The 21,525-nt window shown below is 41.1% G+C and overlaps 1 long non-coding RNA gene across 5 annotated transcripts; it reads left to right on the plus strand.

The window, feature by feature from the left end:
* The first annotated feature begins 2 nt into the window (after positions 1-2).
* LOC133228155 (uncharacterized) lies at positions 3-20,544 on the plus strand. 5 transcript variants are annotated; one of them, XR_009730098.1, is made up of 4 exons: positions 93-855; positions 1,192-1,319; positions 13,955-14,026; positions 19,339-20,544. It is a non-coding gene; the product is annotated as an uncharacterized LOC133228155 (long non-coding RNA). The 5 variants fall into 5 exon arrangements; XR_009730099.1 differs by lacking the exons at positions 13,955-14,026; positions 19,339-20,544 and adding an exon at positions 12,995-13,336 and having other exon boundaries at positions 97-431; positions 742-855; XR_009730096.1 differs by lacking the exons at positions 13,955-14,026; positions 19,339-20,544 and adding an exon at positions 4,149-4,526 and having other exon boundaries at positions 101-431; positions 742-855.
* Positions 20,545-21,525: the final 981 nt, after the last annotated feature.

The raw sequence follows: 21,525 nt of genomic DNA on the forward strand, positions 1-21,525 counted from the left end.
CGCCGCCGCCGGTATCACTCCGCCCCGCAGGGAGGTTCCGGCCGCCGGGCGGGGGAGGGCTGAGGGGGGATGCGCTGGAGAGAGGGGGAGGGGCGGGGAAGCCCCGCTCGCCGACGGGCCGGGCAACCCCAACCCAGCGCTAATAAAATCGCCGCAGAGGCGCGGCCGCCTCGCGGGCTTCCTTCCTAGGGGGCGCTGCGGAGCGCGGGCGGAGGCGCGCGCGCCAGGCCTCGGGACTCTTTTGCCCTCTCAGGGCGGAAGGAACGCTGTCGGCCAGCGGGAAGGGTCCTTGCCTATCCGAGGCCTCAGCGGCCCGGGAGCGGCCCCCGCCCCTTTAATCTTTTCTGAGGGGGGGTCGCGGCAGCGCAGCCCTTTTGAGATGCCGCGGAGGGTCGGCCGCCGGGTTTCAGGGCTTCCCCGCCTGCGTCGAGGTGGGGAAGCGCGCTTGCTCGCGGTGGAGTCGGGCGGAGGAACCGGGCGGCCTTGGGGATCCGAGGCCCGGACGGCCGAAGGAGTGGGCCCGGTCCTAACCATCTGGACGCGGCAGTTTGTGTGGTCTGCGCCTCAGAACTGGGGCCTGATTTCCTGGAGAGGCTGAGGCTGCCGAGATGAGTTTCCAGTACCGAGCAATGCAGCTGTATATCACCAAACAGTGTTGTGTTTTTAAAAACCCTTTTCCTCCGTCGGCCTTGTCTCACCTTTTCCTTTCTTTTGTTCGTTTTTTTCTGTTTCATTACTTAGGGGAGTGGGCGTTGTCCGTGGTGAAATAAAAACTGGGAAGGGATCTTCGCCCAGTTGGCGCTTTCTCAGCGCGCTGTGGTCGAGGCTTGGAGAGGGCAGAGGCCCCAAGCGGAGGTGAGCGCAGAGCTGCAGTCTAGCGGGGTTTCCAGCCTGGCAGGCGATTTGCTCTGTAATGCTTTCCTGAATTGCGTTAGGCATGAGGAATAGGAACTGCATTTTTCGTTCACCAGATTTGAGGACATCTGCTGTGTGCCAGGTTGCCTGGCCTTGGGAGGCTACTTAGGATTTTCTTCATTTTAAAAAATTGGGTGGTTTTTCTTTGGGGGGGGGGTGCTCACCAGTAAGTAGAAATGAGGATTTCTTGTGAACATTTAGTACGCAGATGTATGCAGATCGGTGTTTGGGGTCCACAGTAAGGTATTTGTCAAAGACTTAAAATTGTCCTGGAAGATTTCTTTTCTAGATCAATACTGAATGGATCAAATCGGAAAGAAGCCTCTCTGGCCAGAAAAAGAAGAAATAACATCCCTAAAGGAGGAACGTGTAAATCAGGAATTGAGCCAAGAAAAGCATGGGAGGTAAATATTTGTCAGGGTCCCCAGTCTAAAGGGGAAAGTCTCCTGAGCAGATACAAAAACCTGTCTGGTTCTGGAGGTAGAGGTAGTTTCATCTCCCTTATCAAAACCTGATAAGATTCCATTAAATATTTGAAGCTTACAACTAAACCTTTTATTCTAGTTCCTTTCTTAACAAATACAGTTGTAAATGTTATTTTAATTCCCATATAATTTTTTCTGCAGGGAGAGAACATTTTGGCCAAATGAAATGAATATCATTTCCCTTGACAGTTATATTTTTTCATTGTGAATTAGCACATTGGTATTTTGGTTTTCATACACAAGTTGTAATGATCATGATTCAGCATCTCTGGTCCTGTAACACAAAGGCCAGACCCTAAACTGAGTGAATTCACAAAGATAAATATCACTCTGAAGCTGCTTGGCCAGCCAGCTTTCTAACACCCCAGCATTCCAATACCTTTCAGCCACTTTTCTTCAGAAAGGAGTTTCTGTCTGTAGATCAAGGACTAAAATATTGTGAAGATTTGGGAACTTCTGTAACTCACTTCTATTTATTAAAACCCTTAAAGTGGGAAGATTTCACAATTTCTTCAAGTGCAGCAAGGAATACTGCATTTCTCTGGGGAGAAGAATGGGTGTTTGAGTATGGCATTTAAAAGAAGGAAAAACAAGTTTCTGTTTTGCCCCTGAAGAGAAGAGTTCTGAAGAATAATCATAGGCCTTAAAATGATATCCCAACAGTTAACAAAGACAGTATAGACAGAGAAAAGGCCTAAGAAAATTTGAGGAATGTCTATAAAGGGGGTTAGAGGCAGAAAAAAAGAATCTGGGCAAGGAAGAAATAAGCATTAAGAAGGGATCATCAACAGTGTCAAAGAATGCAGAGTCACGAGAGGGGTTTAAGAAAAGGCTTTTGGATTTGTTAACTAGAAGGCTATTGATTATTTTGACTGTTTTTTTTACTATATTAAAATTTTTTAATATTATATACATTATATTTTAACCTTGGAACAGACATTACATTTTCATAGTTACAAATTCAAAACGTCAAAAGAGATATAATTCACTGTTGTACTGGCATCCCAGTGACTGTAAAAAGGCAAGGTAATATAAGGATTAGAAAGAAATACATAAACCTGTTGTTTGGAAAAAAGCACGATAGTCTATATAAAATTTATAAACTGTTAGTATTAATGAATTTAGCAAGTTTATAAGTCAGTATATAAAGGTTAATTTTATATACCACCGTTAAACAATTAGGAAATTAAATTTTTTAAGTTTTACCATATATGAATGCACAAAAAATATTGAATAACTAGTATGTTAGTTTCCAGTGGCAGCTGTGACAAATTACCACAAGCATGGTAGCTTAAAATGCGTCCATCCTCTCACAGTTCTAGAAACGAAAAGTCTGAAATTGATGTGTCGGCAGCCTGAGCTCCCTCAAGCGGTTTGAGGGGAGAATCTGTTCCTTGCCTTTTCCAGTTTCTGTTTGCTGGCATTCCTAGGCTTGAAGCCACAGTCATTCTAACCTCTGTGTCCATCTTCACGTTGCCTTCTCTTTGCGTGTCTGGAATTTTCCTCTTGTCTGTTGTATAGGGGGCTTCCTAGGTGGTGCTAGTGGGAAAGAGCCCACCTGCAAGTGAGAAGACAAAAAGAGATGTGGGTTAGATCACTGGGTTGGGAAGATCCCCCTGGAGAAGGGAATGACAACCCACTTCAGTAATCTTACCTGGAGAATTCCATGGACAGAGGACCCTGGTGGGCTACAGTCTAAAGGGCGCAAAGAGTCAGACATGACTGAAGTGATTTAGCATGCAGGCACGCTGTTATATAGAGACCACTAGCATGTATCGCCCACCTGAATAATCCAGAATTATCTGCTCTCTCAAGATCCTTAATCACATCTACAAAGATGCTTTTCCCAAATAAACATTTTACAGTTTCCAAGGATTAGGCCCTAATGTCTTTGGGGCACCATCCAGCCCACTGCATCTAGGAATAAATTCTAATGAGAGAGGTATAAGAAGTCTGTGCTGAAAATTGTGTTGTTGATAGAAATTAGAGAAGACCCAAGTGTTAGTAGCTGGACAGATACTGTGCTCATGGATCAGAAGACTTAATTGTGTAAAGGTGTCAGTTCTCCCCAAATGATCTATATAGATTTAGTCTAATCCCTTCTAGAATCCCAGCAGATGGTGTGTGTGAGTTAATTGACAACTGAGCCTTAAATGTATATGGAAATTCTAAAGATCAAAAACAGCCAAGACAATCTGGAACAAGAATGAAGTTGGGGGATTTATACCATCAGATATTAGAAAGTAGACCAATGGAACTGAATAGGATTCCCAAACAGATGATTATGTCAACATTTTAATTTTGCAAAGGTGATGCTGTAGTGATGAGAAAAAAAAAAAAACGGATGTTTGAATAAATGATGCTGGGTCATTTGAATATACTTGGTGCCTACTCAACTCTGAATATTCATTGGAAGGACTGATGCTGAAGCTCCAATACTTTGGCCACCTGATGCAAAGAGCCAACTCATTGGAAAAGACCCTGATGCTGGGAAAGGTTGAGGGCAGGAGAAGGGGTAACAAGATGAGATGGTTGGATGGCATCACCAACTCAGTGAACATGGGTTTGAGCAAACTCTAGGAAATGGTGAAGCATAGGAAGCCTGGCATGCTGCAGTCCATGCAGAGTCGGACACAACTTAGCAACTGAACAACAAAATAGCTTGTGGATCTAAATAAAAGATAATAGTACTTCTAGAAAATACTTAGGAATATATACATAGCTGCCTTTACATGTTCGCTTTCCTAGGGCCCAGCGGTAAAGAATCCACCTGCAATGTGTAATACAGGAGATGTGGGTTCAATCCCTGGTTGGGAAGAGCCTCTGGAGAAGGAAATGGCAACCCACTCTAGTGTTCTTGGCTGGGAAATCCCATGGACAGAGGAGCCTGGCAGGCTACAGTCCACGGCATCACAAGAGAGTTGGACCCAACTTAGCCAACTTAACAACAACATGCACGTTCAGCTTATTTCTCAAGAGTGCTTGAGAACTGTTTATCTCAAGAGATGGGGGTGTCAGACTCTGAGATGAAAGGGAGACTTTATCTCTTGTGTGTTCTGTGCAAAATTGGACTCCTGCCATATGTGTGTATTACTGTTTCAAGGAAATGTATGAAAAATCACTTAATAGACAAAGCACAGGTAATTATAATTACAGAACAGTAATTTGAAGACAGTGTAACGAGGGAAATGAAGTAAAGTTACAGCTGTTAGAAGTTGGAGAACAGAATGGAAGAGGAAAGATGGAAAGGGGATAAGGGTGTTACCCTCATTTCATAAAAGGAAAAGAAGTAGGGTGGTGGTTGTGAGCTCCATCTTGATTAACCAGCTACACTAGGCACACAGGAAGGATCTCCACAGAGATCCTGGTTTATTCATTTCCAGGCTCATGATTGTCTTTATGACAACAATTTTGCTGAAGAGTTTATTGATTTGCTCTTTGGTTCTTTATTTTTTGGAGAAGGAAATGGCAACCCACTCCAGTATTCTTGCCTGGAAACTCCCATGGACAGAGGAGCCTGGCAGGCTATGGTCCATGGGGTCTTAAAGAGTCGGACATGACTGAGTGACAACACTTCACACTTCTTTATTTTTACTTTAGAGGTGCCTGTCTTGGAGTAAATTTAACTCCAAGGTAGAGTCAGGCAGCATAGCCAGAAGACTGCCCACCACTGTGCTACTTGGTGTCGGGCTGAGTCTAGTGGGCATAGTCCAGGTATGTTTTCAACAGGAAAAAGGAGGTGTGTTTTTTTGCTTTTGTTTTTTAGAGCCACTGATCATCCCCAAGTGAGAAGTTGGGGAGAAATCATATAATCTTAAGAGCTGACAGGAATTTTAGAGGTCTGGTAACCCACTTTTTCTTTACCCCCTGGAATGTTTACCACCTCTGATGTTTGTCTTACAGCCTCCATTTAAACAGGTACAGAGATAGGTAACTGCATCACAAAGCGGATCATTTCATTTTTTAAAGATGTCTGAGTCTTAGAAAGTATCCTTTTTTTGGGTACCCAAAGTTCAACTACATACAAACCCCAAATAACAGTGTCTTAAACAAAATGAAAAATTATTTCTTTTCATGTAAAAATATCCAGAAGTAGAAAGTCCTGGGCTGAAGTGACAACTGCCATGAAGTTGTCCGGCGCCCAGGCTGCTTTCCCATGGCTTCACTGCTCTAGTTTGTCACTTTTGCCCTTGTGATCCAAAGTAGCTGCTGGATGGCCAGTCATCAGGATGACACTCCTCACAGCAGGACAGGAGGAAAGGCAGAAGGACATACCCCTTCTCTTGAAGGAGATTTTCTGAAAGTACCACATACCACTTTGGCTGATTTATCAAGTCAGAATTTAGTTACGTGGCCACTAACCTCAAGGAGGCTGGGGACCACCAAAATGCTCTGCTAAAAATCAGGGCTCTATAGATAAGGATGAAGGAAAAAATGAGTGTTGAAAGGGTAGCTAGCACTTTCTGTCACACAGGTCCTTTAAATATTTGAAAACAATCATGTCCCACTTTGGCTTTTCTTTTAGGGTAAACATCATCATTCTGTAACAAGTCTTCAGTGGTATGTTTCCAGATTCTTCACTTTTCCATTGTCCTGTTCACATGCTCTAGTTTGTACTTAGGACACCTGCGACACTGTGAGGGCTACTTGCTGCAAAGTCAATTGGAAACACTTGGACCCCTTTGCACCTTATTTTTATGAATCCATCCTAAAATTAGCTTTCTTGGGAACATGGTTACTAAATCTGGAATCAAATGCATTCTTGTGGCTTTCACATTTGTTATTGTTTAGCCTGGTCTCTCCCTACTTAGACTCATGTAGATTTTTTATTTTCCTTTTTTCCCCTCTCCTCCCCACCGCCCACCCCCCCCTTCAGCAAATGAATTTGACTCTATTGCCATTTAATTTCACCTGACTTGTTTTAGTTTACCTGAACCTTTGGAGAGCTTTCTAAGTTCTCACTTTTTTACCTAACATATTATATGACTTGACTGTGGACATTTGTACCTTTGTTAAGTGGAATTTCTCTTTAAGGGCAGTAACAATGTCTTAATTTATATTCTCAGCATTGGGTACAATACCTGTGCACAGTGCATGTTTGTTTAATGAATGAATTTTGCAGTTAGCTATAGTGAGCATTTTCTAGAAGAATATTTTAGTTCTGGAATTGTTTATGGAAGGAGACTATGAAATTTCCATGTCTTTAAAAATAGATTGCTGTCTGTCTAGGAAAATTACATTTAAATGTGTATATAGTCTTTAAAAGTAGGTGATTTAAACAGTTTTGCCAAATGTCTAAATCATACAAACATTTTTAATGATTTGTTTGGCTAAATTTAAATAAGAAGAAAATACTAGACAATTTAAAGTTTACATTTTAACTCTGTCCCATGTAACTCACTCAGAAAAGAATCTGCCTGCAGTGCAGGAGACCCGGGTTCTATCCCTGGGTTGGGAAGATCCCCTGGAGAAGGAAATGGCAACCCACTCCAGTATCCTTGCCTGGAAAATCCCATGGACAGAGAGCCTGGTGGGCTGCAGTCCAAGGAATCACAAAGAGTAGGGCCGACTCAGTGACTGACACACTTCACTGATACAGAGTATCCTTTACTAAGCCATTCACTTTCTCTTGGTTTCACAAATTATAAAAGAGAATTCACAAATCAATTTTTCTTATTTAAAAAAGGTGTTTGAAAGAACACTCATTAAAATCAGTCTATAGGGAACACTAGGATCCAAGTAGTGAGGTAATCTGTGGATCCACAGATTAGATTAAAAGTGTCAACCTCTGAAATGGATACAAACTAACACTAGACTGATTTGTGGAAATGTAGAAAGTAACTTGAAAATGTTTCAGTACAAACTACAAAGAAACAGGTTGCCCAAAGAATTTCAATTTATTAGGATGTAAACAAGATTTTTAAAAGGTAGCTGTAAAAAAGTCTCCCTTCTGCGTACATGTTTTTTTCCCCCTATTGATACGTCTTGATCTAACTCTATTACTGTTATAGAGTAATTTGATTCTATTTAGTGTAGGCTGAAATTGTGGGGTTTGCAATAGGTATGGGACTCTCCCCTCCTCCTTCCCCAGACCTTTGAAGTGAGTCCAGGGAGAAAGAAGAAGAAGGAAGGCAGATTGTCTTCTTACTTCACTTCTTAGGGTGATAACCTTCACTCTTTTGTTACTGTAGCTTGTATAACACTTGCTGGTTATACCAGCTCCAAATGCTGGGGATGTTTCTGTTGGTCTTCAAGAGGTCTTTCTTTACCTCCTCTACTGTCCCTGACTGTGGGTGATTCACCCCATAGTTCTTACTCATGTAACCCTCATCTGGTAGGTAGCCACCTTAATGTGGAGTACTGAAAACATGTTAAGTATAAAATTTATAATAATGGGAGCTGAGACAGTTATTAGAAATTATTATTACTTCTGGGCCATGAATTGTGTTTTGAAACTAAAGTGTACTAATTATAAAACATTTGAAGCCTCTGTGAAGCCTTTATGATTTTATAGATTGAGATGTAATGATAATGGGTAGGACAGGAAGGCACTCTAGGTTGAATTAAATTGTGAAGAAACATCTATCTTTGTTTCCAGTATTTAATTTTATATGTGATTTAAACTAAGAACACTACAAAGCGATGGATTGTAAACAGAATGGATATATGCCAGTGTGAAAACCAGGGCTTCATAGTATTAATAAATGATTCAGACAGTAAAGAATCTACCTGCAATACAGGAGACCTGGGTTCGATCCTTGGGTTGGGAAGATCCCCTGGGGAAGGGAATGGCAACCCACTCCAATATCTTTGCCTGGAGAATTCTACTGACAGAGGAGCCTGGTGGGCCGCAGTCCATGGGGTCACAAAGAGACACAACTGAATGAGTAACACATACACTGTATTGATTAGAACTTGAGAAAAGTTGCTCAAAAGAAAAAGCAACAGGAAACAGCCAATTTTATATTGAAAACTCAATATAAAATAAAGGCTTGTTGCTATTAAGCCTCTGTCTCTCCCCACACCCACCACACACACTTAATTTCTTATCTCTCAGCTCTATTTTCTGTTTACCTTCATTTTTTATTACTGCAAGCAGCCACTCCCAGACAGAAATAGCAAGGAATACAAGAGAAACATCGTGCTTTTCTAGACCAGTGGCTTTCACACCTTTTGTTACCCACTGCAATATACATTATGTTGTTAACCCAATAGAGACATATAAATGTGTATCAGTCAGCTGTTTCTTTATAATAAAACAGCCAGAACATCTTAGGAATATAAAGGCAAGCATTTCTCTCACTCGATTTTTGTGTGTTGGTTAGGGTCAGCTGATCTATGCTGGACTCAGCTGGGTGTGATGGCTGGTCTTGGCAGGGCTTGCCCGTGGGTCTGTGAGTTGGTTGGTGGTTAGCTGATACAGACTGATGCTGGCTGGGGGGATCTAGCTTGGGTGACTCTGCCCCGTGTGTCTCTCCTATTATTGATACTTGTGGACCTGCCTGAGCATATTTTTCTTAGGAAAATGGCAGAGATACAAAATAGTAAGCCCAGTTGCACAAAAATTCTTCAAACCTTTGGTCATGTCACATTTAACAGTCCATTGGCTAGAGCAAGTCAATGGCAAGTCCCAAGTCAAAGAAAAGTATACTCACAGAGATAAGGTAATAGTTTTGAATAATTACCAGAAATATGCAAATATAACATGCACATACGTGTAATCTAGAAGAATAATGTAGATGAACCTATTTGCATGATACGAATAGAAACACAGATTGGATGTGGACATGGGTGGTAGGGGGAAAAGAAGGGGTTGAATAAACTGGGAGATTCAGTTCAGTCACCCAGTCATGTCTGCAACCCTATGGACTGCAGTGCTCCAGGCTTCCCTGTCCATCACCAACTCCCGGAGCTTGGTCAAACTTTGTCCATTGGGTTAGTAATGCCATCTGACCATCTCATCTTCTGTCACCCCCTTCTCCTGCCTTCACTCTTTCCCCACATCAGGGTCTTTTCCAGTGAGTCAGTTATTCGCATCAGGTGGCCAAAGTAAAACTTCAGCATCAGTCCTTCCAATGAATATTCAGGACTGATTTCCTTTAGGAAATCTTGCAGTCCAAGGAACTCTCAAGAGTCTTTGATCTTGCAATCCAAGGAACTCTCAAGAGTCTTCTCCACAATTTAAAAGCATCAATTCTTCAGCGCTTAGCTTTCTTGATGCTCTTAACTCTCAACATCCTTAAATGACTACTGGAAAAACCAGAACTTTGACTAGGCAAACCTTTGTTGGCAAAGTAATGTCTCTGCTTTTTAATATGCTGTCTAGATTGGTCATAGCTTTTCTTCTAAGGAGCAAGCGTTTTTTGATTTCATGGCTGTAGTCACCATCTGCGGTGATTTTGGAGCCCGAGAAAATAAAAGTCTCTCACTGTTTCCATTGTTTCCCCATCTATTTGCCATGAAGTGGTGGGACCAGATGCCATGATCTTAGTTGTTTGAATGTTGAGTTTAAGCCAGATTTTTCACTCTCCTCTTTCACTTTCATCAAGAGGCTCTTTAGTTCCTCTTCGCTTTCTGCCATAAGGGTGGTGTCATCTGCATATCTGAGGTTATTCATATTTCTCCCAGCAATCTTGATTCCAGCTTGTGCTTCATCCAGCCTGGCATTTCGCATGATGTACTCTGCATATGAGTTAAATTAGCAGGGTGACAATATACAGCCTTGACGCTGTATATTGACAATATACAGCCTAGACTGAACCAGTCTATTGTTTCATGTCGAGTTCTCACTGTTGCTTCCTGACCTGCATACAGATTTCTCAAGAGGCAGGTCAGGTGGTCTGGTATTTCCATCTCTTTGAGAATTTCCCACAGTTTATTGTGATCTATATAGTCTAAAGCTGTAATCAGAAAGCAGAAGTAGATGTTTTTCTGGAATTCTTTTGCTTTTTCAGTGATTCAAGGGATGTTGGCAATTTGATCTCTGGTTCCTTTGCCTTTTCTAAATCCAGCTTGAACATCTGGAAGTTCACGGTTCACGTACTGTTAAAGCCTTGCTTGAAGAGTTTTGAGCATTACTTTGCCACCGTGTGAGACGAGTGCAGTAGTGTAGTAGTTTGAACATTCTTTGAGGCATTGCCCATCTTTGGGATTGGAATGAAAACTAACCTTTTCCAATCCTGTGGCCATGGCTGAGTTTTCCAAATTTGTTGGCATACTGAACGCAGCACTTTAACAGTATCATCTTTTAGGATTTTAAATAGCTCAGCTGGAATTCCATCACTTCCACTAGCTTTGTAGTGATACTTCCTAAGGTCCACTTGATTTCGCATTCCAGGATGTCTGGCTTTAGGTGAGTGATCACACCATCGTGGTTATCTGGATCATGAAGATCTTTTTGTACAGTTCTTCTGTGTTTTCTTGCCACCTCTTCTCAATATCTTCTGCTTCTGTTAGGTCCATACCATTTCTGTCTTTTATTGTGCCCATCTTTGCATGAAATGTTCCCTCTGTATCTCTGATTTTCTTGAAGAGGTGTCTAGTCTTTCACATTCTGTTGTTTTTCTCTCTCTCTTTGCATTGATCACTGAGGAAGGCTTTCTTATCTCTTCTTGCTGTTCTTTGGAACTCTGCATTCAAATGGGTATATCTTTCCTTTTCTACTATGCCTTTAGACTCTCTTCTCAACTATTTGTAAGGCCTCCTTAGACAACCATTTTGCCTTTTTGCATTTCTTTTTCTTGGGGATCATCTTGATCCCTGCCTCCTATACAATTTCACAAACCTCCATCCATAGTTCTTCAGGCACTCTATCAGTTCTAATACCTGGAATCTATTTCTCACTTCCACTGTATAATTATAAGGGATTTGATTTAGGTCATACCTGAATGGTCTATTGGTTTTCCCTACTTTCTTCAATTTAAGTCTGCATTTTGCAATGAGGAGTTCATGGTATGAGCCACAGTCAGCTCCCGGTCTTGTTTTTGCTAACTGTAGAGAGCTTCATCTCCATCTTTGGCTGCAAAGAATACAATCAATCTGATTTCGGTGTTGACCATCTGGTGATGTCCATGTGTAGAGTGTTGTGTTGTTGGAAGAGGGTATTTGCTATGACCAGGGCGTTCTCTTGGCAAAACTCTGTTAGCCTTTGTCCTGCTTCGTTTTGTACTCCAAGGCCAAATTTGCCTATTACTCCATGTATCTCTTGACCTCTTACTTTTCGCTTCTTGGCCTTTTGGCTAAGGTCACTTCTCGGCCTTTTGGCTAAGATCAAGTGTACTGGGAGATTAGGTTTGACATATATATGCTACCATGTGTGAACTATTGTATAGTGCAGGGGACTGAGCTCGGTGCTCTGTGATGACCCAGACGGGTGAGATGGGATGGGGCAGTGAGGGGAGGTTCAGGAGGGATGTATGTATACATAAAGCTGATTCACTTCAGTGTACAGCAGAAATTAACACAACTTTGTAAGAAACTATGCCTCAATTTAAAAAATTTAAAAAGTTCCACAAAACAATTCTTACTTAGAAGTTTGGGTCAAGATCTGTAGTTTGATAAACATTGTTCTAGACCAGACCAAGGATCCTCAACCTCCGGGATCTAATGCCTGATGATCTAAGGTGGAGCTGATTTAGTAATAGAAGTATAGTGCACAATAAATGTAATGCAATTGAATCATCCCCAAACCATCCCTGCCTTTTCCCCCCCAAGGTCTGTGGAAAAACTGTCTTCCACAAAATTGGTCACTGGTGCCAAAAAGGTTGGGGCCACTGCTCTAGACAGATATTGATTCAAACATACATGACCTATGTCTTAGAAGCATAATCTGAACACCAAACTGAGCTAATTCTGACAGTTCTCTCTCCAGCCTCAGTGGAGAGATTTGCATTACTGTCACTCCAATCCATGTTACTTGATGTGTAGTCCACAAACAAACTAGTCTCCTGACTGGTGCCAGTCCACACACTGTTCATTACCAGATCATAACTATAGTAAGGTAAGGTGCTAGAATATACACGAACACACTGTTTCGTTCATTGAGAAAGTCTTACTTAAAAAATAAAAGAAGTCAGCTGAATGAAACTGCATGCTTATTAAGGTGTTGGGTTGGCCAAAAAGTTCATTCAGGTTTTTCTGCAAGATCTTGTGGAAGAACCTCAATGTTTTGGCCAACCCAGTAGTTGCTTTACACTATGATGGAAGTTCCTTATCTCAGTCTCTGATCAGTAACAAGCATTTCACAGACCAGCATCACCCAAGGAAGACCTAGCATCTTCTAAACAGAAGTGAAGTGAAAGTCACTCAGTCGTGTCTGACTCTGTGACCCCATGGACTATGCAGTCCATGGAATTCTCCAGGCTAGAATACTGGAGTGGGTAGCCTTTCCCTTCTCCAGTGGATCTTCCCAACTCAGGAATTGAACCCAGGTCTCCCACAGTGCAGGCAGATTCTTTACCAGCTGACTCACAAGGGAAACCCAATATTCTTCTAAATAGGAATCTCTGTAAAATATTAATAGTCATCTTATGTATCTGAGACAAAGGGGATGTTTTGGAGAAGTAGATTTCTTAAGCATTTCATACATATTGTAGGAGAAGAAACCATTAATGAGAAAGGAGCAGAAGAAACAAAAGCAGAGAGGGATTAACTGATGGAGCAAGACTTTGGAGATGGAGCAACAAGGACAAGATGGCTGGATTGGTCTTGACCAAGAGGTGGTACTCCTCATCCTCTGAGGCTAGAGAAAGCTAAAATGGAGATACTTATACAGCAAGTTTGCAGGAGTGGTGGTTGGACATTTGGGGTATTTCATAAAGGTATTCTTACCTGTGAAGTAAGGGTCAAGGTCATCTGCTGAGATGGCATCTTGTTACTGCTGTTTTGGAATTGAGGTATTTGAATTAAACTCAGTTTATTTAAAACCCTAGTAAGAATTTTGTTCTACTTTATTCTATTTACTTTATAAACATTCTACTTTCCACAACCTATGCATTTTAAATTATTTTCATCAATGTTTTGTTATGAAAATTATCAAGCATACAGAGAAGTGGAAAGAATTATACAAGGAGAATTAATTTACCTACCTCTTGGATTCTACAATTTATTTTTATGTCATGTCAATTTCAGTTTGAGGCCAGTCTGGAAATGGTATAGTTACTATTTTGATACTGAAGTTAGTATTAATAAATACTCATGAAGACTTAGGAAGAGAATCATTTCAAATTCAACAGGTCAGGTATATATGTTCTTGGCTTCTGTTTTAATCAGGATTCTTCCAAGAAGAAACAGATGGATCAATTTATCTATCTAGGCTTCCCTGGTGGCTCAGTTTGTAAAGAATCTGCCTTCAGTGCAGGATTCCACCTGCAATGCAGGAGACCCAGGTTCAATCCCGGGTCAGGAAGACCCCCTGGAGAAGGAAATGGCAACCCACTCCAGTATTCTTTCCTGGGAAATCCCATGGACAGAGGAGCCTAGTGCACTACAGTCCATGGCATCACAAGAGTTGGACACAACTTAGTGACCATACCACCATCTATCTATCTACATAGGCTCCTGTGATAATAGAAGCTGCAAAGTCCCAAGATCTGGAGGGTGAGTTGGCAAGCTGGAGACCCAGGAGGGTAAGTGGTCTAGTTCTAGTCCAAAGAACCAATGATTCAGCTCAAGTCTGAAGGCAGGGAAAAGGCTAATGTCCCATTTCAAAGACCATCAGGCAGGAGGAATTCTCTCACTTGGGAGAGGTTCAACATTTTTGTTGTATTCAGGTCTTCAGCAGGTTGGGTGAGACCCCCTCACATTAGGGAGAACAACCTACTCAGGCTAAGGGTTTAAGTGTTAATCTCATCCAAAAACACCTTCACAGTAACACCCAAATAGTGATTGACCAAGTATCTGGGTACCCTCTGGACCAGTCGACACATGAAAAATCCTCACCGTCTCTCTATGCTGTGTATTCCTAAGAGAACCGTAATCAACCCCAACCTACTTCTCAGGTTGCTCCTTTCCCACACTCCCTGAAGAAAAATCCTTGTAGCACTCTCGTTTCTGGGCCATCTGGCATATTTGCTGTGTAAGTTTTGCGAACTCACCACTGAATAGCCTTAGGAGTTTAACACCTCACTGTGAATAGTACTATTTTAAACAACAGTTTTATGTAATTGTATACTTTATTTCTATACACATACATAAAACTATTCCTAATTTCTATGGAAGAGAATAAACTAAATATACATACAATTATATTAACCAGCCAAATGGTTTAAAATTTTAACTTTCTTATAAGTCAAAAGTTGTGTTTTAAGGTCTTAAGTTGTTAGGTTTTCAGACTAACTCAGTCTTCGTATTTTTCTTCCTATTTATTAGTAAAGCAGATGGCTTTCCTGGTTCTTAAATTTTTTTTCTACTTTTTCGGTTTCTTAGTTTGAACTAGCAAGTAAGTCACAAAGTACGTTCAATAAATTTGGAGGCTTTAAAATGTATTCCGTCATAATTCCACAAACATTTATGATCATAATTTTGAGCTATTTGAAACACAAAGATGAATGATGCATAATCTGTGGTCTTAAGAGGCTCGTAATCTTGTAAGAGAAAGAGACTTAACCAAAAACATAATTCTGGAATGTCAGGGGTTAGAAGGTCTCTGTCTAGTCACACACCCCTTTGCCTCTCCATTGGAGAAGTAGACACAAAAATCCGTAACCAGTTGGACAAATTGTAATAAATGGTGTAACCAGTAAGAAAAAAACCCACAAAGGTGACACTCATCCTTGTGAATCTCTACCTGGGTCTGAGCCCAGTTCCAGATAATTATGCCACTGGGCAAACTGCTACCCTAGAGATTGACTGGCACCACTCCTATAACAACCCTGTTTTTTAAAGTCTTCTCATTTTCAATAAGAGCTATTTCAAATTTTCTCCATCATCTTCACTTCTCCAACTCCATTACTAGGCTCTTTTTATTCTTCATAGATGACCTTTCTCTTGACCTCAACCCATCCTTAGCCACAAGCCATCAAACACACTGCCACCAGTTGTAACCCAAGCCTCCATCACCCCTTCTTTGGCAGAGGTCAGTGTAGGGATCGTGGGGAAGATTCTGTCTTCCCCTAAGCTGCCCACTCAGTATCTCCTAGGCTCCCATCCTTTCCTCTGCTCAGCTGTGTGTAACTGTTCTTTGCACTGCTGATCACTGGGAGAGTATCCAGGACACTGTGTCCTTCAGAGAAGAGGGATTGAAGTAGACTACCACTGCAGTTTGCCCAAGATCACAGACTGAAGATATTCGAATCTCTTTACTGATGGGTTGAACTGATTTTAAAAGTGGAATTACGACACTGGAGTGTGAAAGTCGCTCAGTTGTGTCCACCTCTTTGCGACTCCATGGACTATACAGTTCATGGAATTCTCCAGGCTAGAATACTGGAGTGGGTTGCCATTTCCTTCTCCAGGGGATCTTCCCAACCCAGGGATCGAACCCAGGTCTCCCACATTGCAGGCAGATTCTTCACCAGCTGAGCCACAAGACAACATTGGAGAGTAAAGACCAAAAGCCCTGCACTGTATAAGACTCTCCATGAATCCAAAGGAAAACTACTTGTAGCAAACATTGTTAGTATCCTACCTCACAACCCCTTGGCTCTCCTCAGTGCAGCACAAATATGGTTTCCACACACTAAGAGTTTCTTACTTCCAGCTCCATGTCTCTCTTCTTTGCCTGAAATCTCTCTTTGGCCCCATGGGAGCTTGTTCTGTTATAGGCAGGTGCAGCACGCAAGTGTGGAGGGGGAGTTACCCCTGGTCACAATCTTTAACCAGTTGTGGATAGAGTGGGTGAATTAATGCCCCAGCCTCCTCACCACCAGAGGGACAATATTTAGATGTGTTCCACATGGTTTCTCAGAGGATTCTCAGTGGGGTTGAACCCTCAATGAGGCTATTAACAGGGGAACCCACTCATTACTAACCTACTTATTAACCCTGCTCGGTAAAACACACTTCCTGACTTTTCTCTATCCCCTGTCTCACCTTTCACATTTCCTCATCTGTGCTTCTTAGGATCACCTCTGCACCCACATCCTCAGCTCATCGTGGCTCAGACAGTAAAGCATCTGACTACAATGTGGGAGACCCAAGTTTGATCCCTGGGTCAGGAAGTTCCCCTGGAGAAAGGAAATGGCAACTCACTCCAGTATTCTTGCCTGGAAAATCCCATGAACGGAGGAGCCTGATAGGCTACAGTCCATGGGGTCGCAAAGAGTCGGACACAACTGAGCAAATTCACTTCACTTCACTTCACTTTAGCCAATACTGTAACAGCAGCCTTGTGAGAGACCCTGACCCAGAGGGCCCAGCTAAGCCACTCTCTGATTCCTAACCCATGTGAACTGTGTGATAATACATATTATCTGAAATAATCTATTGCTGAAAAACATTAACTCTCTGGAACAGTAAATCTTAAAGCCTTAAAGAAAAAGGGCATAATTTAAGATTTGAGGTAGGCTACCTAGGATTTGAAGTGGGCTACCTTCCATAACCCACCCTTCTAGGAATCAGTCATTTTAAATTGTAGAATATTTAGTTCCTTTTATACTTTCTCTTTGGGAGCATGCAGAGTTCCTATCTTAGTTAAACAGAGACCACAAAAATGATGGTTTTAAGTAGTTTCTTTCAAAGAAGACTTATCCTGTTTTTTTTATGGTTGTGTGATCACCTCTTCCTCTCCTTAAAATATTCATTCATTTACTTAACAATTGTTAAATGAGAACCTGCTACTGTGTGCATTATATCCTCTGCCTGAGATTGACGTTACAAGGATCAACTAGACCTGGTCCTTAGTATCTGTGAGTGCCCAAAGCCATTAAATACAGGCCACCCTAGGATGTGTCTCAGTAGCTATGGAAACACGGAGGGGGATCCTGTAAGACTTTCTGTAGGACCTGATTTCTGAATTGAGTCCTGAAGAACAAGCAGTACACACCCAGATGGCATAAATAGGGAGTCCTGGGCAAGAGAGGAACAGCATGTGCCCAGGCCCAGGACCTCCATCTGTGGGTTATTCTAGTTCATCTTTTCTGTGTTTTTAATGTCTGTTTTTAATGTCTCTTTTTCCATTTGGCCCCTTCTATAAACACCTACTGTTTCTTAGACTCTGTTGCAGAGGGAGAGGGTGGGAAGATTTGGGAGAATGGCATTGAAACGTATAATATCATGTATGAAACGAGTTGCCAGTCCAGGTTCGATGCATGATACTGGATGCTTGGGGCTAGTGCACTGGGACGACCCAGAGGGATGGTATGGGGGGAGGGGGAGGGAGGAGGGTTCAGGATGGGGAACACATGTATACCTGTGGCGGATTCATTTTGATATTTGGCAAAACTAATACAATTTGTAAAGTTTAAAAATAAAATTTTTAAAAAAAGAAAAAAAAAAGAACAATGCAAAAAATAATACCTCCCTCAGCATTGTGTCCTCAGGCTACTCCTCTGTCTTCCTCCTTCTCAATGTAGTTTTGCTCCTTGAGAGAATATAGGACCTACATCAAGTCCTGAAATACCAGGCTAGATGAATCACAAGCTGGAATCAAGATTTCCGGGACAAATACCAACAACTTCAGATATGCAAACACTCTAATATCAGAAAGTAAAGAGGAACTAAAGAGCCTCTTGATGAGGGTAAAAAAGGAGAATGAAAAAGCTGGCTTAAAACTCAGCTTTCAAAAAACCAAGACCATGGCATCCAGTCCCATCACCATGGCAAATAGAAGCAGTGACAGATTTTATTTTCTTGGGCTCTAAAACCACTGTGGATGGTGACTGCAGCCATGAAATTAAAAGCCACTTGCTCCTTGAAAGGAAAGCTATGATAAATTTAGCATATTAAAAAGCAGAGGCATCACTTTGCCAACAAAGATCTATGTGGTCAAAGCTATGATTTTTCCAGTAGTCATGTACAGCTGTGAGAGTTGGACCATAAGGCAGGCTGAGTGCCAAAGAATTGATGTTTTTGAATTGTGCTGGAGAAGATGCTTGAGAGACCTTTGGACAGCAAGGAGATCAAACCAGTCAATCCTAAAGAAAATTACCCCTGAATATTCATTGGAAGGACTGATGCTGAAGCTGAAGCTCCAATACTTTGGCCACCAGATGTGAAGACCTGACTCACTGGAAAAGACTCATGCTGGGAAAGATTGAAAGCAAAAAGAAGAGGGAGGCAGAGGATGAGATGGTTAGATAACATCACCAACTCAATAGACATGAATTTGAGCAAACTCTGGGAGTTAGTGGAGAACAGAGGAGCTTGGTATGCTGCAGTCCAAGGGGTCGCAAATAGTTGGACTTAGCAACTGAACAACAAGTCCCTCGACCTCCCATTCCATCCTTAAGCTGAGGACCCAGGGGACCTTCATGGGAAAGGGGTTACAAGTGAAAAAATAACATGGTAATTCTGGAAGGTAAAGGATAATGGGAACACACAAATTCACCCCATATGGGTTCAAATGGAAGTTCTGAGAGCTTTGGTAATGAACAAAGAAGACTTTTGATGTGTTCCAGGCATTTGGGATAAAGAAAGTGGATTTTGATGAAGTTTTTAAATAAGTATTTCACCTTGGGGATTTTTTCAGAGAGTATAGTAAAGATCTGGATCTCTATTTGAACTACTTCAGGTTGCTGGATTTGTGATTCTTTTAATGCCAGGACTGAACTGCATGTCTGCCTTGTATTCTGTGGATGACATTTCACTTTTAAGCTAGTAAATGCAATATCAGTTTCTTTTTGTTTAAATTTTAGTGTTTCATATACTATGATATTTTAAGGTCCAGAAGATCAGTATTTTTTGTTGGAATAAAATCATTATTCTAAAAATTTCTATGATTTGAGTTATTTACATATTATATTGCATTACAGTTTCTAATCAAACTGTTTTACTTGCTTAGATGAACTCCTTCTCTGTCTCCATAATTCTTAAGAGGAAGAATTAATGAGAATTGAAAGGAGAAGCTTCTGCTGGAAGAATAATGCTTGAGTTCCAGGCACTTCTGAACCAATAGAATATGAAAATGCCAGTGCTGAAACTACTGCAGGAAACTGTGTGGAAGCTCCCCATGAGACTAAAGAAGCCAAAAGAGATGTGTGATACCTCTCCTGAAAGAATGAGAACACAGCTTGATGTCAATAAAAAGATTGCAACCCATGGAGAAAATAGTTATTAAAAATGTGTCCTCAAAGTAAGTGAGAGACAGAGACAGAGATCGTTTGAAGATGGAGTAAAAAGGAAATGTTTGAAGTTAGCTAATAGCAATGATATCATCTTCCAACTAGTTTAGAATCAGAGCTTTTTCAGCAGCTGAAAAAATGTACACAAAAATCAGTTCACTATCTAATAAAGACCAATTGACACACGTAAAGAGACATCTTTCTTTTAAATTACATGTCATCTTCTATTTATCATCATTAGTTACATTTTCTTTATTTCATATAGTGTTTATGTTAGTTTGTAACACTTTGTTTTACCTGCCAGCAACTGATATTGGTAATGATTTATATTTAAATTTTTGTAATTTTTCATTTTCCTTAATGTATGATTTTAAAATTTAAAATGCATCAAATACCTAGTCTTACATTTTAATTTTATGGATTAAAAAGTTTCAAAATAGAAAATACTAGTACTTTAGTTACAATTTGAATCAAATATTCCAATTCTCCTGTTATTCCTGTCCTCTGGTGTTGTGATTATTTTTTCTTTAAGATGCAGTTCTCTCATAAGACCATCTCTGATTCCACCGCAGGGAAATTGAGTTTATTCCCAGAGTAGACTGTGCAGACTTGGTGATAATAATCAGAACATTTTACTGTAATGATGTATTTGTCTCTCTCCTTTTATTGTGTCACAAAATCCTTGAATATTTATAAAACAGGAAGCAATTTTATTAACTATAATGGAAGAATACTCCTTTCAGGCTTGCCAAGGGGTTTGTTACAATGAAATTGAGTTGTGGACACTTCCAGGGACAGATTGTGCTTCCTGAAGGCACAGCCAGTCAGCTAGCTCTGCCGTATTTCCCCTTAACTGTAACCATGTCTAAAACTGGACCATCTGTGCTTTGTAATAAAAAGCTAAAGTCTTTATGCCTTGATAATAATTTTGAAATTTAATATATCTGAAGTCTATACTTATAAAAATTATTTAAAATTATGTTTAAAACTCATTTAAAATGGAAAAACTCATTTTGATTATTTTCTTATTATCTAACTTGTTAACCAGCTTAGTCACAAACAAGATGATGTATCTGGAAACAAAATGTAAATTGTAGGATGCTGCACAAAATAATCTTAAGAGCTAGAGTTAAAGACAAGAAATGTCCTCTTCTCTTCCTCAGAGGGGATCATCCTAAATTTGTGAACCTTTCTTGATAGGTTTTCATTTCCAACCACATAAATTCTTTATACTGTTTTTTGAAATCCCATTAAACTGCAGGCGGAAATATAGCCCTACACTGACCCTTTATGACCAACCTAGATAGCATATTAAAAAGCAGAGACATTACTTTGCCAACAAAGGTCCATCTAGTCAAGGCTATGGTTTTTACAGTAGTCACGTATGGATGCGAGAGTTGGACTGTGAAGAAAGCTGAGCACCGAAGAATTGATGCTTTTGAACTGTGATGTTGGAGAAGACTCTTGAGAGTCCCTTGGACTGCAAGGAGATCCAACCAGTCCATCCTAAAGGAAATCACTCCTGAATCTTCATTGGATGGACTGATGCTAAAGCTGAAACTCCAGTACTTTGGCCATCTCATGCGAAGAGTTGACTCATTAGAAAAGACCCTGATGCTGGGAGGGACTGGGGGCAGGAAGAGAAGGGGACGACAGAGGATGAGATGGCTGGATGGCATCACCGACTTGACGGATGTGAGTTTGAGTGAACTCCGGGAGTTGGTGATGGACAGGGAGGCCTCAGTTCAGTTCAGTCGCTCAGTTGTGTCCGACTCTTTGCAACCCCATGAATCGCAGCATGCCAGGCCTCCCTGTCCATCACCAACTCCTGGAGTTCACTCAGACTCACGTCCATCAGGTCAGTGATGCCATCCAGCCATCTCATCCTGTCGTCCCCTTATCCTCCT

Source organism: Bos javanicus, chromosome 16, assembly GCF_032452875.1.
Source record: "Bos javanicus breed banteng chromosome 16, ARS-OSU_banteng_1.0, whole genome shotgun sequence".
Lineage (NCBI taxonomy): Eukaryota > Metazoa > Chordata > Mammalia > Artiodactyla > Bovidae > Bos > Bos javanicus.